Below are 23,145 nucleotides of genomic sequence, written 5' to 3'. Positions count from 1 at the left end.
ACATATTTACAGGAAAAATAGAAAATACCCCATAGTATCGTGCACTTGACTTACTGCCTATTTTACACTCATAAGTAAGTAATTTTTATTTGTCTAGGATAAAATAAAACATGTCTTTCTTCAAAGTTAAGTGTATATGTCAACATGAAATCAGTAGAGAACAGTCAAACTCCAGTTCAGTGAAGCTTGGTATTTATGTAGAATCATAGGCACCTCAAAAGGGAAATTAAGCACACTGATTTTGGGCACTCCCTCTCCACTGACCATGTAATAGCGTGCTTATCTTAAAAGCTAAGCACTTCTAGAAAGTTAGATTCTGTTTATCTTTAGCAGTTATCCAAAGATTATTCCTTAGTAGAGAAAAGTTGCATCCTTTCCTAAAAATATTTAAAATGCAGCTCTTATGTTCCCACTTCTGAAATATTACAGGCCCAGTTATTAAAAATGTCTCTGTCTGAATTAAGCTACAAATAAGACCATATGCCAAAGTCAATAGTATGGATTTTACTTAACAGTAAATGTGTGAGGGAGAGAGATGAGGATAGAGAAATTATAGGCAATTATAGTCACCACCCCATGCGTACCCTTTTTCTTGTGGCCTTCTCTGTTGTGTGGGTCCCCAGAGTGTTTTTCTGGAGGATACACTTCTGTACAGTCCAAGTCCCAGATATCCAGAGCCATATGTGTGATTCCCACAACTTTGGATGGCATGTGAGTAAGCAATTGCTTCCTCTCCCACACTTTGCCATGGTGGATATTTTTGTCTGAATAGGTTACCCAAATTTGCTTCCCCAGACCAGGCATCTTCCTATTGTTGCATCTGTGCTTTTCCCACAGAATGCAAACTGGTGTATTGTCTGGTGTGCTAATTCCAAACCTTTCACCTCGTGTAGGCCTGAAATTAACACCTCTAGTTTTGCTATCTGTGCCTATCTTAAGTTAGTTTATCTTGTAGGAACGTACTCCTTTGTCAGAATTTGAGACAATTTGTTGTGTTCTTTAAGTCCTGACAATAGCGTCTACTGGAATGAAACTTAGAAGAAGTCAGACTTCAGTCCAGACAGCCCTTACCATAAAATTTTGCAGCAGTATTGTATGAAAAATAGAACAAAATGAAACAAAACTAATTGCATGAATGGGATTCTTATGTCTCATCACAGATGTCACTATTTCTCACCTGACTGCTCAAACTGAGAGAATCAGACTCTGCCTTTCTGCTTTCTGCTTCTTGCACTCCTGGCTGACCACAACACAGATTCAGGAGGAGGAACACAGTGATTTTGAAATGTCTCTTAGATGGTGAGGACACCAGTCCTCAAGGGCTACAGAGTAGGAGCAGTGTGCACCTGTTGCAGTGTGCACTTTGTGCTCGGGTGCGTAGGGAGGCTGGGCTTGGTGTTGGAATGGGTATACTCTGAACTTTGGGTAAGAGCATATATAATACAGATTTTACAGAATACTTAAAGTTTTAAAGGGGATGCACTAAACTAGTATTAAGACAAAAGTTGGACCTGGATGTTTGGCTGTAGTGAATCTCTTTCCTTTTTATCTGAATGTTTTATAAGCTAGTCAAGAGAGCAATTCCCAAAATATGGGCCATGACAGTTTTATTCTCTCTAGGCCAAGAGTTTTATTTCCTGAAAATTTTACACCAGAAGCCAAGTCTTCCAACATCCAAACTAAATGCTTTAATCATAAAACTTAAACTCAAAAGGCAAATATCATTCTGTTAACCCTATGGTCACTTGGCTGGGCAAGCATTTGACAGTTTGTGTGAACACTGGCAAAATTTAAATAATAAAAAAAATAAATTATTTATTTAATTAATTTATTAATACTGAAAATTAAGTAATGGGAAAATTCTTAATTTGTCATTTACCTGATATTGGACATGAACATCACTTAATCTGATTCTAGGCATCTTCAAAGTAGATGACCTATGTCTGATCTACTAATGCTCAGTTATCCTTATAGCCAAGAAAGACATATAAAAATTTTAGAAATCTTTTAGTTGAACCATTTTTGAAATCATCTCTTGTATTATTATTAATTCATCCTTCCATATCTAACAGCTAAATCTTCACTGCTGATAAAGGCTCAAATGTAAGTGAACCTAGATACAGTGCAACTACATTATTAAAGCACATTTTACCACTTAAGTCTGTTTAACTAATAAAGATATTTGACGTGCAAGCTTTCTGAAACAGAAGACTTAGACCACTGCAGTGCATCTTGAAAAAACCTTCCCAGCCAGAATAAATGACTAAGAAAATAGTATCAAATTTGATTGAGCAAGGTACAAGGAAGAAAAAAAGAAGTGATAGGATTCTAACAAAATTCTGCAGAAAACTGAAGGAAATAGAAGTGTGTGGGATGGGGTTACTTGTTATTTATTTTGACAATGTTTATGTCTCACTTTTGACCTGTCAACAAGTAGTGCAATCTTGTCACAGTAATTCTTTTGGAAATGTCAACAGTATGTGCTTTATCAATTAAGATTCTGTGAGAGACTAAGTTATACAAAGCAGAATACTATGTGCAATTAAGGTAGGTATATGACATCTTTGGCTGACCTATCTCAGATGGCCTGAAAGCACATAAACCATGAACTATAATCTAACTAAATACTATAGAAAGGTAATCAAAGAAGTGAAACCAATTAGATCATAATTCCAACGAGTACAATTTGAACACTGAGTTGTTTTGCTTCAGATATTTTTTCCCCAGTAGAATTTAAGGAGTATACCTCATGAAACATCCATGAGCTATTTCTTTTTAATGATACATCCACTCTTTCTCAGAGAGTATGACTGAAAAGTGTAAGAGAAAATATGGAATATAGATTGAGTGATTACAGCCACCAAAAATATAATATTTCAATTCTTGGAGAAGTTAAAGAACAAATTTTGCCATGACCTGAAGTAAAATAGCTATATGTTGATGCTATATAGACTCACTATGCTATGTTATTATCTATTTAAATCTAGAATAAGCCTTTTCCTTATAAATTTAGTGGATTCCATCTCCTGAGATGCTCCATGATCTAAAAGTACAGCTATATAAAGGACAGTTGATGTGCTTAGACACCATATGTGCTTAAGGCACCTTGACATATTAGACCCTATAAATGTAGTGCATGGCTGATCTGTATGTTTACATTGAAAGAAAATGAACTCTTACTGCTCAACATAATTCTATCTCAGAAGGATAAACAGTATTCAAATCAAACCTATGAAAAAATAGTAATGCTTTTCAAAGACCAACATGGCAGATCGTGCTCTGTAGGATTATTTTATTCTTCTGTCAACTTTATACGCATATGTTTAGACTATATACCTACATCATACACACCGGTGTCAGTATTTATCCTGAAAACAATCAAATTAAGGGAGGCTTTTTTTTTCTCATTATTCTGAATTTTTTTGATTACTGTGAATTTTATCATAGAGCGAGCCACAATGAAGTAATTTTACATAGTTGGGATCTTGTATGTGTGTGTTTTGCCCTGCAAAGTGGAATTTAAAATATTTTCTCTCAGTGAGACTCTTACTGACATTTATCTTCACTGTCTGGATTCTTATTTTCACAAAATATACAAAGAGTTAATTTCTTTTAGATTTTTTGCCTTTCTTTCAAATTTCATAAATAAAAGACTGCTAGTTCAGAAGATATGAGAGAGAAAAACATAAAAATCCATGTGTTAAGAAGTATTTGTAGTAAAACATCCACACAGTTAATTAATGGCCTCCACACATCCTAGTATTTACATCTATCGTCATTATTGCTCCTTGGGTTTGATCCCACAAAATTCACATGCAGAACAACGTGTGCATTAACAAGTGTAATTTAAAGCCCTGCAAGCACACAGGAATTTATATTAATGAGAGCCTGCTGGAAGTCACTGCTGAGAGCCTTGGAAAAAGTAAGGCTTCTAAGAGGAACTAAAACACAAACATCCTATTAGAATGAGAAAGCTTTCTCTTTTTCTTTCTTTTATTTTTTCCAGGTGTGCATGTATGTGTGTTTTAGTCTTTGCACTCCCATTTATATCTACAGCTCTTACTACCCATATCATTACCTGAAGGAATTGTGTAGCTTCCCCCATAACACACATTAAACATGTACCTGATGACTGATAATAAAATATATGATTCTCCATTCCTTTTTGGCTCCTGTCTTATTAGAAAAAGGGGCACAACTTTGTATATTTATGCAGAATAAATCAATACTAACCAAAGTAATTATCAAAAACTACTCCCCCACAACCCAATTAAGGTAACCCTCACATTCACAGCCAATATCCTGCCAGCTCTACAATGAAATTCTTTCTGTCCTTCAATTCACATAACTGTTCTATTTTATTAGTCTAAATTAAAAACAGATAAAGTAAAGGTCATGACCAGCCTTTGGTGTTTGATCTGTTTTCCAAAAAATAAAACCCCACACAAATACACCCACCACAATAATGAACCACAGAGCAAAACACAAAATGAAAAATAAAACCCCCAATAAATTATTTCATTAGAAACAAGACTAGCAGCCAGCAAGATATAGTAGAGCAGGCAATATGAGCAGCTGGCTAATCATGTGGTGGCTTCTGTATTTTATCAATAAATTGATTTTTCATGAGGCTTTTCTTACATTTAGGAAACTTGAGGAGAATTTCTACTCCTCAGAATGCCTATCTATTAAATGAAATTATTCTCAAACCTAAAGTTTGTTGAGACAAAATTGAATTGAGAAAAATATCAGTAATTTAAAGAATAAAAAGAAACCCAGAAAAAGAATGGTTGCAGTTATTGCATAACTGACAAAATAAGGTTCTGAACTTTCAGTTAGATGTATGCTTTTTAAAAATATAAATTTGATAAAGAATGAAAATGCTCTCACAATTATTCCAAGAACCCTTTGTTTTAAGATTGCAAGGAGTAAGTGTTTGAAAAACAATCTGTTTTACTTTATATCATAATTTATGTTTAGTGATGTGCTCATATACTTCTTAGGTCACAATGAGCCTAGAATTATTTTAGCAATTAATTGCTTGATTATTTTTCATTTTTTTTCTTCCTTAAGTGAGATATTTATTATCATCTTATAGGGTTGTGAATTTTGTTTTAGGGTTATTTTCTGGTTTTGTGGTGATTTTTTGTTTGGGGGGGCGGAATATAACTACTATTATTATTATTATTATTATTATTATTATTATTATTATTATTATGTTATTAATTAATACCCTCATTTTTAAAATAGTCATGGTTGTTTATATGTAGCTTTGGTATAAGATCTTAATGCATTCTCAATATGCAAAAAATTTGAGATAGGGGTTTTAATCTTTTCAAATAAAAGATTAATTTCTTCTTTAAAAAAACAGGGAGATTGATAATGTAGCTATATTTCAAAAAAGATTTACATTTTGAATTATTTGAACTCACAATCATCACTTGCCAATTCTCATAACACTTATCTTGTCCTCAAAGGAAAGACCAAGAGATATCCCTAGGCACCAAGAGGTCTAATTTAAGACATTGTCTTATTCAGAACAGACAGTTCATATAGCAAAAAAGACACCTCAGGATAGGAATTAACATATTCAGAAGAGTTGAACCTTTCCCTGAAAGAACCTATATTCCTCCATTGAAAAATTAGTTGAAGTATCTCTTAGTGAAGTGCCTCAAGTTAGGCAAGATATATCTAGTACTGGGGTTCATGGAACAAGGTCTAACAGTATGTCATTTTTATCACTCTTGTAGAGATTCTGGTTAAAATTATGATATGAATTTTGTGAGCAAATATGAGAAACAGTTAAAACCAGGACCAGTTATCTCATCTGAAAGGATTCAACATATCTGAAATACAGTCTTTGAAAAACTGCAAATATTTGTGAATGCTGTTTTGCACATATGGAAGACAGATGAGTATAAATTTTCAATTTGCATATTTTCAGGAATAGCAGAGGTGCTGGGAGTATGTCATCAGGATCAGAGCCAGTGATGTGAACAGGGTCAGACACCGCCCTGGAATATACATGGGCTGCCATGGGGACCGGGTTGTGCAGGCCAGTTCAAGAGGTCAGACCGCTTATGGGGTCTGGCTCAGTAGGGCCAGGCAGGGCAGGGCTGCACTGCAGCTCAGGCAGGGCTGCACTCAGCTGAATGCAGAGTTCAAGGGCTAGGGGTAAACCTCAGCTGTGACCATCCTGCACCTTTGCCTGGGCATCTCTTAACACCAACACTGGCTGGATGGGGTCCACCCCTGGCTGCGCGGGCTCTGCTTTGTTCTTGAGCCCCAAAACCAAGCCTCTGGGGAGGGCTGGGATTGAAATACTCTCAAAAGGCTTCCACTGATAAACTTTGGAAATATAACCATCTGTGCAGTTCTGTCTTATTTAATACTAGTTGTTACTTTCCTTTTCATATGGTCTCCTTGACAAGTAGATTCATTTTAAAAAGGACTGGCCTCAAAACTCAGACTTCTTCATAGCAAGAGAAATTACCATTTTCATGATTTTCACATCATAAAGCACAACAGGATGCTCAGAGGAGTTTGATTCAGTAGTTCTTAATAATACTAAGTCCATCCAAAATTAAATGCAACTCTTTGAAAGCATCAACCATAAAGTGATTCACTGTCCATCACACATTATAAGGCACATCCTGACACTCTTTATCTTATGCATATTACTTCCAAAATTATATACGAAATTTCTGTATTTGTCTGTAACTGTTAATGAAGTGCAAAAAAATTAAATATATTTATTGCAAAGAATTGCACATTTCAAAATTAATTTAAATTAAATCTTCCATTGTTCCCCAATTGACTGTCAAAATTTTAAAAGTAGTTGCTTGGTAACGTATATGATTTATACTTGTCAATACCTGTATTTGGAAATTTAGAGGCAACATAAAGAGTTCATTCCTATATACTCAGCTTTCAGGGTAAAAAATAACTAAAAATTAAATAACTTCTGTTCAATTCATTTAAATCATGCATATTCTCTGTGGTTATAATTCACTTATATTTCTGAAGTGGTATTCAACATTAAAATAAAAATTCTCAGTAAAAACATTAACATAGTTACTGTAGCATTCTGGCTTCTGAGGCTCCTGTACATTCTGCGCATTTAAGAGTGAAATTAATGAGTTTCCTTTTTTGGTTTTTTTTTCTTAGCAAAATAATAAGAACACAGTGATAATGCAACAATTCTCTAAGCAGTAAATTATCTCATATTGATGAAAAGAGAAAGAATCTCAACTGCAATTTCTATAAATGCTATAATTGATTGATACCTACTTATCACAGTTGAGTTTACTGAATTGTAGGAGCTCTTTCAAAAAATATTGTATTGGTCTAAGTCAATGTTGTCACAGTTTAACCTCGTAGGCAAGTAAGCCATGCACTTACTCCCTTACAGAAGGATGGGGAAAAGATTTATAAGGGTAAAAGTGCAAAAACATGGGTGGAGATAGAGATGGTTTAATAGAGAAAGACAAAACTGCACATACCAGCAAAGCAAAAAGAGGAATTCATTGAATACTGCTCTCAGTAGGTAGGTGTGCAGTTATCTCCAGGAAAGCAAGGTTTCAATATCTATATCAGCTACCTGGGAAAAAAAAGACCATAACTGCTAATGTTAACCCTTTTTCCTTTTTCTCCTAACTTTTACTGTTGAGTACAATGTCATGTGGAATATCCCTTTGGTCAGTTGAGGTCAGCAGTCTCAGTTCTGTCCCCTGCCTGAATTCTTATGCAGCCTTATTTTACTTGCTAGTGAGAAGGCATGAAAAGAAGCAGAAAAGCCTTGATCCTGTGAATGTAAAGCTCAGCAACAGCTAAAACATCAGGGTATCATCAATACAAATCTAAAACATAGTCTTGTGTAAGCTGCTATGAAGAAAACTAAATCTATCTCATCAAAATCAGGACAGTCAGCTATAATACTTACATAAATTAGTCTGCATAGATGAAGATCATTTTGTGTCTTGCCATCCTGCTTCTACTGGCAGGGAAAGAGTCAATACTTCTCAGATACAGACAGAAGTGTATTTATTAAATGCCGCAATCATTCAAAGACAAACAGATGGCTGCTATTCAAACAGGGAAAAGCGGTGATTATACACATCTGTACAATACCAATAAACTCTAATATATCCGGAAGCAATTAACTGCTTTTTTTAGAGTAAAGCAAAGAGTTACTCAGAACAGCTTCCACTTCATTATTTGGTCAATTTTCCATAGTTCTAACTATGCATAAACGGTTATCATAATAGTGAACACAGTAGAATTCAATGATTGCTTACTGTGAGTTGGAAAATGCTCACATGGAAGAATATTGTAATTTCTTTCCATCACAACCCCTGCCTTTTCTCTGATTTGCTATTAATAGGAATTTGAGTCAAGATGTCTTTGTAAAATTATTGCCCTTCACTGGACTGACATACCAAAAATGTTAGGCCCAAATCGCATGTCGTATGTGAAGTTCGAAATGTACATAGGAGATGAAAACTGAAAGCTCTTGCCTCAAGTCTTATGCCTTCTTGTGAGTTCTAATGTACTGGCATCTATGTCTGCTACTGAACTTGAGTTTCACTGTTCATAGTACTGAAACAAAAGTTCAGCCATCTGGACAGCTATGTTAATGGGTTATATTATACTACTACATTCCTGTGCAGCTTTTCCAATCAGACTTTAAACAGCTAAATCTTCTCTCTAGAATTAACATCCATAGGCAATGGATTGTTGTTTACAAAAATGATTATATTTTTCCAAGCTAGCCTCATTTGTGTTAACATCCAAATGACTTTGACTATCCAATCCGGAAATATGTTATCAATTCCCAGATTTTGACTTGTATCCAAAAAGCACATCTAAGCAGTGGAATCCAACTGCCCACTGTCTTAAACAGTTGGATCAAAAATTTGGTTGAGAAGCCACCACAAGACTGTGTTAGCACAGACCTCTGAGAGCATGCTTATCATGAGGAATTTCCTTCTTCTCTAAAGCTGAGACAAAGCTTCAAGGACAGATGTGACTTTCATCCTGTTAGGCATAAGTCAAGACAAAGCAGTGTGTGTCTGTGTGCAGTCTTTCAAGGGTAGCAAAAATTCCTGATTCTCTCATAAGTCACTTATATTTTTCTGGTCTAAATCAGAAACTAATCAAAATTATTTTGTTTGTTCTTAAATATTAGTCTGATCAATCTTTTCTTATTTGGCACTTTGCTTATTTTTAATAATTCTATACACTCTAAATCACTTCTAAATTTTCTAAGCAAATATTTTCCAAAATGAAACCAGGCATAACTAAGCCCAGCAAATGATTTATATGAGACTCCATGAAAACAGGACATCTTCTCACTATAAAAAGGTTAGTGGATATTTGCCAGCAAGCCAGTTTTTTGTCTCATCTAACACACATACTGTGAATTCCACCTGATTTACATTTTTAATACTATTTAATTGTTAATCGTCAGATCTGTAGATATCTAGATATCTTGTCTTCACTATTGCTTCTGTCAACCAGCAGATGTAATCTGATAGAAAATAAAATAATAAACATCAAAAATCCTTAAAACATTAAATTAGTATTTAATAATATAAACATACTTGAGTAAATTAGCATTCTTAATTTTTATAGCATAATTGTTTATATATCCAAATTAAGGATTCTAGTATTGCATTATTTAACTGAAATATGACTAATTATGTTAAAACATAAAGAAAACATATTTTGTAATATTAAAAAAAAGGAAAGTTAGAAGAAACATCTCATAGACCAAATAAATACATTCATGGACACACATCAGCTCCAATTGCATTGTTTTTCTATAGGATGTGAGTGGGAGATGGAAAGGGAAAGGAAAACCAAATTTTAAGAGTTTATTGAGTTCTGAAAGAAAGACACGTTTTAAAATCTGAAAAAAAAACCCAAACAAAAAACAAACAAAAAAGCCCCAAAACAACAACAACAACAACAAAATGTCAAACAAAAGAAACCCCAAAACAACAACAACAACCACCACCCACTGCCCCTCCAAACCTGTAATCCCACATACTGCAAGTAAGAAAGAATATACTGTAATAGGTTTTCCTGAAAGGACAAGAATGTAGAAAGAAATTGAAGGCTCATGAGTAAAACCAGGGGACCTTCAGGAATTTGGTCTTGATGTACAGTATTAAAAAATAAGGAAGAAAGAATTGCTGTCAACATATGCATAACATTTTATACACAGTAAAACTGCAGAGACAGTAAGATGTTAAAAAAGGGTCAGAGTGCCTGCAAGAAAATGTATGCAGGATGGACAGAGAGAGAAATTTCTTCAATATTAAGCATGCTGGGCCTGATCAGAGCAACTGCTTCCCTGTAGCAAATTCCCCTTCACTTCCAGCAGAGAAAACTCTGTGTTTTGATTTGCCCCTCAGCACATTTTTCAGAATATATGTAAATATTTATCCACATAACTCATAATGTCAATATTGCAGGCACATATAGAGGTGCCTGGGGCACAAACAAGATTTCCAGAGGTGTCAGTTGTAATCTATGTAATGCTGCAATCAATTCTGAAGTGATATTAATTTATAAGAAGCCAATGTTTTAACAGTAAGAAGCTCACAATTACTTTGAATAAGAGGTGTGTAGGGACACATCACCTTTCACACATTAATTCCCTTCTATTTCCTTATCATATTGTTATTTCAATAAAGATACAACATGGGGGACAATATCAAATGGGAACACAATAAAGAGCTTTGATTGTTTGGAAATCTATGGATTTTGAACTACAAATACATTAAGAAACATCAGCATGTTTGGGCAAACTGCATATTCAGTCAGTATCTAATTTATCAGGATATCTGTTCTGTTGTTCAAGGAAGATGCAAACTCTTCATGCCCTTCATAGAAATTGTCACAGGATTCACATAAGAAATAAATCTGGAAAAGGTGCTACATGTTATGCTACATGTATGAGTTACATAGAACTGAAAATTAAGTTCATTCCCTAGTTCTTATCTGTATACTTTTCCAAGTGTTTTTTCCAAGATAACAATATTCAGCAACAAAAATTTCTAGTATAATGAGACTAAGTTTCAACTCTGAGAGTATAAACTGATGGACTGCCTTGGGGATAGGCACAGGCTTCTGGCACTTTTTTATTTAGCATTATAGATGCTGTCAAGGGCAATGTCTCCCCTTCTGATTTTCCCCAGCAACTAAATGAATATGAACATGTGCGTGCTTATGAACCTGCATGGGTTTATAGACTGTTGAGAGAAATGTATTCCCTTCCAATCCCATGTACTCGGAGATTCAACACAAAATAATGATGTAGCTTCAATAAACTACTTGACACTAAACTACTAAAACCTCACTAAACTACTTCACTAAACTACTTGAAACCTATAGGATATAAACTATCAATATCAGTTATATTTTGGCATATTTCAAATTGCAATCATAGTTGAGGGAACCTTATGCACAGTTGTATAGATATTTTATATTTATACCTTGCAGACCAGTCTTTCAGGTTATAGTTACTGAACAGGGGAGAGAGCACCTAGTCTATGGGTTTCCTGGAAAATTCAACAAATAAAGACTCATATTTCAGTATTAACTGAACAAGGTCTTAATTCTATGTCTGCCTGACAAATAAAAAAATAATTCAGATAACTCAACATCTAAAGAAATAAAGCGAAAAATTTGGTTTATTTCTGGCCAATGGAAAAAGATCCAATCCTTACAACCATATTATTTAATATTACCACAGCTCATAAAGTCATAGGTCACAAGCCATTGTCTTCAAGGGTGTTCAAACAAAAATATGAATGCCATATTCAGCCAGTGAGGTTGCAGACACGTAAGCTTTCTTGAGCCTAGGAAAATTCTGCCTTCCTGTTAAAATTCCCAGTAGTCAAGTCCAAACTTCCACTCTAATTTAGTAATACCTAACTAAAGCTAGTAATCCTTTCTTATTGTCTTTGAATACTGTAGGCAGATTTCTTTTAAACAGGTACTGTACCTTTAGCTATGTTTCAAAAGTAAGTTAACAAAAGTAAAGGAAAAATATTTTGAAAATACAACTGAAAAGGAAATAAATCTTTTTGCCTACTTTCTCCTTTTCATGTGAACATGAAACCATTTTACCTTGCACTGTTTATGAGTTTGAACTTCCCCATTTTGGTTGTCTCAAAAATTAATTGTGTCCACGTTTTGGCATCCTAGAGTCATATCTGAATGGAAATCTGGTAGAGTTTCCTACAATGCTTTTTCAACCTGGATGCCTTGGAATCCTTTGTTTTCAAAGGAAATTGGTAGTTCAGGTCTTTACCTAATTTCAGGTGTTGCATCCAAAACTCAACTGAAAGTTTATGGAATAGTAGCAGGTTAGAATAGTAATAAGTTAGAGAAGCAGAGAAAAAAATTCAGGCATCTTAACAAGATTCTCATCAGATACATATGTTTCAAAGAAAATGAACATATTGAGTCTACTCAAGTTTTCTGAATCTATACCTATCAGAAATTTAAACTTTAAGACTGATAACAAGAAAAGAACCTGAACATACTGCCTTTGAAAAAAAAACCAAAAAAAACTTGTGTAAATATTTCTGAAAGACATTTTTCACAACATAAAGAATTACATTTACAATAGATATTGGTGAAAACAAAAAATCTCATATTTAGTTACTTCCTAATGATACTCATTCTTGTTTATAGCAGCAAATATGCAGATTGTATATGAGAGTGACAATAGGTTATTTTTCCTTTATTTTCCCTCTCTATTTGTTCAAGTTTATTTTGCATTCACTGTTCCTAAATGATTTGGTTTATATTGCAATGCTGTTCAGATACTTCTAGATGAGCATCCCATCACTGATGGTAATTGATGTTGGCTGCCATGGAAATGCTAATTTGGTAGCAGTCAGTGTCAATCAGTCCTCATCAGTTGTATTCACAGGAAATATGTGGTGGTCACTGTGAAGACTCTAACAAGTAATCAGAACTACTAACAGAAGAGGAAACTCTTAAAATACAATTATGCATGTAGGTTCCTGGTCTTTTTTCCCTGTCATGCTCATTTAAGCATTATAAATAGAAGTGATATGTAGCAAAATATCTTAAACTCAGCATGAAAATTTCCTTGTCCCCCATATGCAAAAGGTAAGCAAACATCTACTTTTGAATTTTAAGAAATTCAGTGTTTAAAAGTATAGTCTTCCACAGCGGGATTTTATAGTCAAATACTTAATTATTGAAATAAAAACAACAACAGCCTCTTCTAACATTGGCATTGCTAGTACTACAAGTGTTTTAAGTGTCTGTACCTGTAGGATTTCCCTAGTGGAAAAAGGTTTTTTTAAAGACAATAATAAATGAAATATTGGAAAGATGAAAACAGCATAAAAATATGCAAAAATCCACAAAACAATATTTTTGTTATTCAATTCACTAAAACTGGTCTAACTGAAGTTACTACTTTTTTGATAGAACATTGCCAGCCATCATAAAGAATAAAAGTGTTCATTAAGGAGATGTAATTCTTCTTAATTCTGCATGACCTTCTGACAATGTGATATATTGATCTCCTTTCAGAATGCCTACTAGCTTCTTCAATCACCTGAGGTGGGTTAAGATGAAAATATGAAATGTTATCATTTACAGTGGGACTTATTTCCATCATACTGACGGTGTAAACTATCAGTAGAGCATAAGAAGTCTTGGGACTTTTGTGAATGCTTTTCACAATTTTCCTTGCAAATTTCAATCAAATATTCTTGCATATTTGTTTAAAGGCTTCTGCCTGTTTTATTTCAATTGTAGGTAGTTCCTACAAGGAACAAATCCAATAGCCATTACTGAACATTGTCTTGGTTTGTTAAGACTAGGGAAAAGAAAGCCAAGGGGGTTTTAAGTGTGGTCTTCAGCTACCTGATGTGTGATTACAAGAAAACAGTCTTAGATTTCTTGGGGGAGCACATCAAAACCCAGGCTGTGCAATCTCCACCCTCTGAGTTATTCCTACTTTGGCTGAATGGAGAGTGATCTTTGTTGGTCCCGACTCCAGCTGTAGATTGGACTGAATTATCTTTCCCTTCAATACAAAGACATTAACTTTGGAAATATATCTTTGAGAAGTGAGAAAAAACCTCCTATTTCAAGGACATTGATTTAATAGTTTTAAAAGCTTGTTTGGGGATGGTGTTTGTTTCGGGGTGGTTTGGAAGGTGTTCTTTTTTCTTCCCCCCTTTACTTTTAAAATGAAAATTTTGGTTGAAGTTCAGCAGAATTTTCATTTCAGATGTGAATATGTCCAAAATAAGAAGACAGAAGAAGACATGGAGACTGTGTATACTCTGTGTGTATGCTGGTAAACAAAAGAGAGGAAGAGACACAAAGGACTCCATTTTGCAAGATGGAAAGAGAGATGTGGATATATGGGGTGATTAAGGGTGAGAGTCCAACTTGTCTGGTTGAAGGATTCTGGATTCTGTTGTAAGATACAAACCATTGAAACTGGGACAGTCTTGGCCATTTTACTTTTTGGAAGCAGACTGTAGAGTGACCAATCCCCATAATGGTTCCTACATCCCAACTTGGACAAACCCATTTGTGTTTGTCCAAATAAGAACAAGCAAACACAATAATACGTGACTTGCAGTAATATGAGGATCAGTTCCTTGCTCTGTTTCCCATGTCAGTATAGATGCACCACAAATTTTCTGAGCTCCAGTGTGCAAAGTCCAGAAGTTAAGTGAAACCATAAAAAAGAAATTGGTAAATTTGCAATAATTTGGATAGCATTTTATGTTAATGGTCTTTCAGTACCCAAACATGATTAGCTGGACAAGAAAAGGGAGTTTTATTTATACAGCAATGTGATTATGTTCATAGGAAGTTGCTTCTTAGCCACACACTTCAGTGCCATTTAAGTATCACTGGAGAACATCAGTGATAAATAAAGTAAATGTTCAGATTACTTATTCATCATTGATTGCTATTTTGTAATTGAAAGCTTCTTACTCCATCTTGGAGATAACCAAAAAGATTTTTATTTCTAGACAGTAAGTAGGGTCTTCATCAAATTAAGAAGTATAGGGCTCTTTTTGCAGTTGAATCTAATGAAAGTATAATTAGAGAAAACACATGGAGATGGTTTCAAGGCCCAGATATAAACTTAAAACCAGCAGTTACTGATATTTTTTAAAACCCTCCAGGGTACAAGTAAATTTAGTAGGGATGAAATAATGCTGGTTAAACTGTGTTTGCACAACAACGATTATATATTTATATTATTCATATAATAAATAATCTCATCAAAGATGAAATATGGTTAATAACATGCAGTTAATTTATATCAAATCATGATAATACTCTATTATTTATTTCTGATTTATTAAGATTTTAGAGAGGCTATTAGAATATCTTGGACTAAGAAAATACCAGTGACCTCTAAACTTCATGCAGGTTTTTAGTTTCTGTCATATGTTATATATTTTTATGATACCTCTTCATCCAGAGGAAGACAACCTGCTCAAGGATTTCCAATATTTATTTTAAAAAGCATTTCCAAAATAGTACAGGGTGAATATTTTGTACTTGTTTCTTAACTTTTTTCTTTAATTTTTTTTCTTTCTTTTTTGTTCAGCTCAGTGATTAATCTATATCAGCTTTGACTGATTCACCTATATAAGCTTTAACTTCACCTGAATTCTGTTGCTGAAAACAAAAGTCATGTGTAAGATTTCCTATGCTAGAGATTGTTTCTTGATATAAATCATTAAAGAGCAGAAAATCCTAACCCATGCCCAGTAGTATAGTCACTGTAATGGAGAGGTTATGAGAAGTCAATCTTCCATCTCTTTGTAGGTTACAAAACCCCAACATTTACTTCATCCATTCCAGTCTGCTTATCTGTCAGGTGCTAGGGTTTTTCTATGGGTGAGGCTGGCCCTATGACACTCTCTTTGTTCCATCATTTAACTTACTTCTGAAAGAGGAGTAGCCTTACAACTATTTAAAACATATCATTATATATAAAGGTATTTAGTAAAAACAGAGAAGTGTCCACAAGCTCAATGACTGCCAAATTTAGAGAGAAAGCTTCAGTCCAGACGAATATCTTTCTAAATTGAACAGGATTATTGCCTTCACATCTTCAAACTATGACAAATCTGTTTTGTATTCTGCATTTTCGATCTTCATTTATCCGCAAGGGCTAACTGTACTTAACAGTAATGAAAATTGCACAGTATAGCTAAATGAATCAAAGCCCTTGGTAGAGAAAAATTATGACTGTGGTCTAGCAATTTGTTAGTTTCGAAATGAATTGATTTTATGAGTTAGCATAAACATCACCAAAAATAGGTCTATGAAATCTTTGTTATCATCACTATATAGCTTGATAAAATCAGTACTGAGTCTCTCTGTCAAAGTACAGACACCGTGCTCTAGAAGTCAGAAGGAACATACTAGGCACATCTGAGATTAAATTAGTATGTTCCTTTTTGAAAATTCATTAAAATTCAAATTAAAAGTCAGGAGAATGACATCCTCAAAGGCATCATATTCATAATGCAGAGACTTAGAAAGAAAAAAAAAAAAACACCAAACCAAAAAACCACAGATGCTTTAAAACTCGATGATTTAAAAGACTCTTCAAAATTTTTAAAAGTGCACCTTTATGTATTACCCATATTAGCATATACAAAAAAAGAGTAGATCTTAGATGATATAGGAATAGATGTCAGTAACTTTCATAAGTGTCAGTGCGGGGGGATGTGGGTGTATGTGTGTACAAGTGGAGGTGTGCAGTTTAACACATATACTGTTCAGAATTTGTCCTAGAGTCAACTCTTACCCAGAATGATATTACCATTTTATCTTATCCTTTTGCTATTTAATTCCCATATTTAACAGAGCCCTCCAGAGAAGAAGAGTTCAAAATTATTTGTTTATTGTACATTGTTTGGCAGTTCTGCTACCTCTGTGATTGCCACCTGGCATATTTTCTGTCAGGCTGCAACAGCTGTTTGTGGAAATGGATGGCATGAGGGTGTGCTTAGATGGCATTAATGAAAGGAGAAGATGAAACAAAGATGAGTGCTGTAGATGATACAAGGAGGACTAAATCCATCGTAGGAATTAATTTCCTTGACTATTTTGATAATTTGGTGCTCAGTTTTAGACCAAACTGTTGTAGTTTAAGGGCTTGCGATCTGAAGATTTCGGGATGTAACGGAAAGTTAGCAAAAACCCCTCTCTGTTAGGATAGTAAAACCTTCTGTAATTAGCCAATAGCACTTAAGTGTGACATAAGCAGATGGGAGTAACACAATGACCCTAGGTTATAAAAGGTCAAATTCTCCTGCAATAAATGCCATTGCTTCGCCATCCATCATATTGATGTCTTGTGGGTAGAATGGTCCAAGTGGCCAAGGAGGGGCCACCGTGCTGGCTTCTGAACTAGGGTGTTTGCCTTGCTCGAAAAACCTACACCATACAAGTCTAAGGAATGAGCTGTGCACAAAAGAGAATGCTGTGGGAGTAATGAGGAGCTGTCCTTTGTGTGTAAGAGGAGTATCATTAAAAACTGACAGTACATAATATGAAACAGCTGGAAAGACTGTGTTTGCAGAACTGCTTCCTGTGAAAGGTCAAAGATATTGTGGAATGAGATTTTTGTCACATTTCAGGTACAGAATGCATGGAATATAAGACTCTATGTATCATGTGTATATTTCTATATGAGATCAGTGACTATGTAGCTTGGTTCACCTAATTTACAACACAGGGCATGACTGGCAGATATAACATGTCCTAGACAATGAAATATATGATGTGTATTTGCAACATTAAAAGTTTCAGATGGGGAGAAAATAAAAAAGTCAGGCTGGCAATTTACAAGTGATGAAAATCATATCTCTCAAATCAAGAAATTATTTTTTAATGCAGATTTTATTTTTACAGGAAAAAAAATTGCATCATTTAATTCTATTGTGGAAAATAGATTCTATTAATAAGCAATTAAACCTTACTATAAGTAAGTACTAACCATACTTCCCAGTGAATTCCCCTTCCTATGATGTTGTGCTCACCTTTGTATTTCCCTTTTGAGTCGAAGACTGAGTGTTTTAGTTTTGGGAAGAGGCATACACAGATGCCAGTTTTGCCAGTTCTTAACCAGCAAAATGATCTTAATGACTGTGTTTCTTTTCCAGGAGTAATGTGATATTGATGGTTTCACCTTCCTTGCTGAAGAGTTTACTTTGGGATATTTTTATATTTTCTAACACACTTTTACAAATAAATGCAAAAATGAGGTTTGTGTTATTTTCCATGAGGTTTTAAATGCATGTTAGCATTTACTGTAACAGAAAGCTTTATGCTTATATTCAGATATTTATACAGGGACATGCAGCAGCATTATATGAGACTAAAGGTTCACCTAACATCTCCATAGGTCTGAATGATGCTGGTATCACAGCAGGATGTTGCTACAGGCTGTTAATACAGCTGTTTAGACATATTTTACCTTGTCACCATCTTCTGTTTCATCTATTGCCAAACACAATTTTGTATCTGGAGCACCTAGATATAAATCAGGTTGAACACAGGATGTCTGCTAGTATGTTATTTGAAACTTTCTATTTGATGCAAGCACAGGATGTTTGAAAAAAATACACCAGTCATATCATCTTTCTGGTTTGAACAATAGGTGAATGAAGGAAAGCAGAAGGAAGGTCTTACTTAAATTTAATATAGTATAGATACAATATAACATAATCCAAAGTTGTAATTTACCAAAATTTTAATCAGGGGTTTTTGAGAGGTCTTGTTAGTTTTCTAATATAAAATAATTTAGCCTTTATATATTAACACTTGTATTATTTATTGAAATTCAAGCATCTTTACAGTTCTTAAAATAAGAGTATTTATATTCATTTATGTCTACTGTACCTGCATATTCTTCTGTGGAAAAACATGCAATTTATAACCTTAAACTCAGAATCATCCATTTGGAGCTAGAATTTAATAGCAACAAAATCAGCATTTGGATAGTGTACCTGTATTTTGGTGAACAGTTATCTCAGTGAACCATGGGACTAATTCCTTTAATTCCATTTCAGAATAAAATCTCTAATGAAAAGCATTAATGTGCTGTATCTTATCTATGAATCAAGAAAATTTCTTGTCAGAGTTTTTGGGTAAGTTGCTCATGCTAAGGTTTTCCTACTCATATCCAAGACAGAGAAACCTAACAGGATCATATTTGTACTACCTAGTACTAAATTGTTTAGATGGAACAACTCTAGTTGTAGCAGACAGGATCCCCTCTGTTTTCTTAGTTAAAATGAAAAAGAGCAAAAATAGTGATGTCCTGGGTGAATAGATTATATAGATGAGATTCAAAACTGTACCCAAAAGTCTATCAAACTCTTTAACTAGGTGTTATTCTATTTCATTATTATACTCTATGCTAGCTCAGTAGGAATGAAACAAAGTGATTATGTATTTTATCTGAGATACTTGCTTTATTTCAAGCTTCTAATTTTTATTGTTTATTTCAATTCTGTATGCAGATGTTAAAAAATCCCTGCATTTTAACTCCACATTCCTACTGTTTTTTAAGGGATCAGTCATTTAAACTCTGATAACAAGGCATAGAGCATGAATATCTTTTATGCCCCTGAAATGTTTAATCACCAACTATTACACTTTTAAAGGAGTCAGCAGACAGACTTCAAATCTGCATGTCTCAAACATGAAATGTCAACTTGATTAGTTATGAAAGTAGGAATGAGTATATAGATTTAACAGCAATGAACACTTAGAGTTTAATATGACTCAGTCACACATCTGTACTGTCAAGATAGCTATCCTAAACTTAGATCTCTAATTAGAATATTTATACATTCTGTTGCTCTTGGATGCAAAAAGATTCTTCCTGCTATAGGCCTAATATAAAAATATCATATAGTATTCCTGTTTTCCCACATAGAAATTCTGGGTAGGTACTTTCTTATTTTATGACACAAAATGCACTAGAAAACTATGTAGATAAACAGCTGACAGCTATTGGATAGAACATTATTTTCTGATTTTATTTTACAGGATGAAGGACAATTCCCTGAGATATTTATTAAAAAGGAAGTCAGAAGTTTTTCTGCCAGCATCTGCACTAAACATTTAAAAGAACTCTACTAAAGTATTTATAGGACTTGTGGACCAAATGAAACCCAGTATATTAACATATACATAACTTAAAAGGTATTTCTCCCTGGAATAACAAATTATCTCCTATATCAATACAGGTGCATTGGCATGGTTGAGGACAGAGTGCTCATAACCGTGCTCACAGAACCAGAAACCAGGACTTGCTCTAGTTAAGCTTCATATTGCTCACGATTGCCCAGCCCTTTGATTTGTCAAGATCTCTCTGCAGGGCCTCTGTGCCTTCAAAGGATTCTGTAGCTCCTCCCAATTTAGTGTCATTAGCAAGCTTAATTATCATGCCTTCAAGTACTGCATCAAAGTCATTGATAAAGACATTGAAGAGAACTAGCCCTAAAATGGAGCCCTACAGGACCCTGGTAGTGGCTGGTCACCTGCCTGATGTTTACTACATCACCTTTGTGCCTAACCTGTGAGCCAGTTGCTCTCCCATCAGATGATGTGTTTATTCAGCTGTGTGCTGGACATTTTGTCCAGAAGAAAGACTGTGAGAGACATTATCAAAAGCTTTACTGAAATCCAAAATAAATTAGATCAACTGGCTTCCCTTCATCAGCTAAGTGAGTAGCCTTGTCATAAAGGAAATTCAGTTTTTCAAGCAGGACTTGCCCCTCAGTGCATTCCCTCAATGTAATCCCAATGCATTTCTGACTGTAAAACTAATTACCCACTGAGAGGATCAATTACAGCTGGAGCAGCAATGGTGTCTTCAGTTTCAAAAGAACAGGGTCAGCAGGTGAGTCTACAGGGCTGGAAATTACATGAAGACATACAGTAAATCATTTAACTCTTTCTGTACACATAGATCTGATGGGGCCATCTGCAGAAATTTTGATGCTAGCTAACTCTTCTGATAGACATAACATAGAGAGGTTTTGTTTCTTGTTTTGGGTTTTTTTTGGTTATTTTTTTTTCCTTTTGTCTCTGCAGCTGCATCTAGAATGAAGTAAGTACTTCTTGTGCCATAATGCTGCAGAAGGAACCAGCAACAAAGAACACTGTTCTGTCATGAGGGTAATAATGTTGTCTAATAAATTGTTCAGGGGAAAAGCGATAACCTCTGAAATGAGATCTGTCCATCTGATACTCCATACATTAATTTTTCTTCTTTGTGAGAATTCGTCCTCATAGTCCTACAAGTCTTCCTTCAAATACAGTACATAGAAGTAAAAAGCACAGATTCAATTCTGTCAAGCACCTGAGAGAACACCTGAAATACCACAATAAAAATGTGAAGCTGCAACTCATTTCCTGTCTACTTTTCCCCACTGCTTAACCCTCCACTAACTAGTTTAACCCAGCAGGCTCCCTCACTACCCCCTCAGTGGAATGGGGGAAAGTATCAGGAACAATAGCCCTAAAATCCACAGCTTGACATAAAGGCAGTTAAATCAGACAGAAAAAGAAAGGAAAATAATAATAATAAACCCAGAAACAATAGAATCATTATTATTATTATTAATAATAATAACAGTAATAGTAGGATTTGAATGTACAGAACAAGCGATACTCATTGCATCACCTCACCACCCAATAACCAGTACCTAGCCAGCTTTCTCTACTGTTGAGCATGATGCAATATGGTATGGAATATCCCTTTGGCCAGTTTGGGTCAGCTGTCCTGGCTGTGTCTCCTCTCAACTTCTTATGCCTTCCAGACTCCTTGCTAGTAGGACACTATAGAAGCTGATGAGTCCCTGACCACTGCTCAACAGCAGCTGTAATATCAGTGTGTCATCAACATTTTTACCCTAACTCCAAAACACAGCACTGTACCAGCTACTAATAAGAAAAGTAACCCTGGTCTCAGATGAAATCAGGACAGGGATACATTCTTGTAATTAACATATCCAGTTAATTGCATCAATGACAGAACTTGGCGGTAGGTTAGGAATTGAACCTTAAGAGAGAAAGGTTAATAATAACTTTAATTGGACAATTTTCTTAAGAGAAAAAATAAAGCCTTAAAAAATAACCAAAAAGAAACATTCATGCCAATAGACTTAGCAATACAATAACAATTTTAGAAAAAAATATATGTTAAAATACAGTTAAATCAAAATTGTTTCAATAATTGCTTTTTAGAGTGTTTTCACAAGAGGCTACAGGCATTATTGAAAAACATTATTCTTGAATTATTTTTTTGTTATTTTTCACCTGAAAGAAGTTCACTGAAATAAGAAGAATGAAATAGAAGCAACTAAAGCCAAGCAGGAAAAACATGCCCTGACCCATCAGCAACAAGCACTCATGCAAACAGAATACTAAGGAATCAGCATAAATCTTTAGGCAAATATTTAAATGGAATGGATAATTCTGATTTGGAATTGAATTAAAGCCAATAAGGTTAAAAACAGATTAACATTTGGACAATGAGAAGCTTTACATAAAAACATTTTGAAATCAAGCATTATATTTTAGTTGTTTTGGTTGTTTTAATGGTAAGCACTGATTTATAAATTTCAGAAGATTATAATAAAGAAGATGACAGTATTTCAAGAAACAGAACAGAACACAGCATAACAATATTGGCCCAGTATGAATTTTCTTTCCCAATTTTCTGATTAATTCTATTTAGTTCACAATTTCAGGATGATAAACCTGGGACAGAAAGACAAATGATAGGTTTCCAAATCTAGGTATCAGATCAGGATCCCAGAGGTTGCAGATTACTAATCTAAATTAAAACTAAACATTATTGTTACTCCTGCTCTGCTTGTGCAGCTGAAGTTGCTGATCTATTATCTAAAAATACAGGGATTTAAAATATTTTTTCTTTGATGTTTCATTCCACTATCTTTGAGGTTTAAGAGTATTTGGAAAGAAACACAGGAATTATGAAGCCTGTACGCCACTTTAGGATTTTGCACAGGGAATAATCTCTACTGGCTGTTTACAGAGTTAATCTGTACAAAGCAAGCA

At 34.5% G+C, this 23,145-nt stretch overlaps 1 long non-coding RNA gene across 1 annotated transcript; it reads left to right on the top strand.

Annotated features, from left to right (window-relative positions):
• The first annotated feature begins 19,116 nt into the window (after positions 1 to 19,116).
• On the top strand, positions 19,117 to 21,470 carry LOC147654125 (uncharacterized). The gene is made up of 3 exons (XR_015284505.1): positions 19,117 to 19,196; positions 20,104 to 20,959; positions 21,154 to 21,470. It is a non-coding gene; the product is annotated as an uncharacterized LOC147654125 (long non-coding RNA).
• Positions 21,471 to 23,145: the final 1,675 nt, after the last annotated feature.

This window comes from Cyanistes caeruleus, chromosome 3 (assembly GCF_971803275.1).
Source record: "Cyanistes caeruleus chromosome 3, bCyaCae1.hap1.1, whole genome shotgun sequence".
Lineage (NCBI taxonomy): Eukaryota > Metazoa > Chordata > Aves > Passeriformes > Paridae > Cyanistes > Cyanistes caeruleus.
The sequence above is the reverse complement of the archived record's forward strand: the minus strand, read 5'-3'. Positions and strand labels throughout refer to the sequence as shown.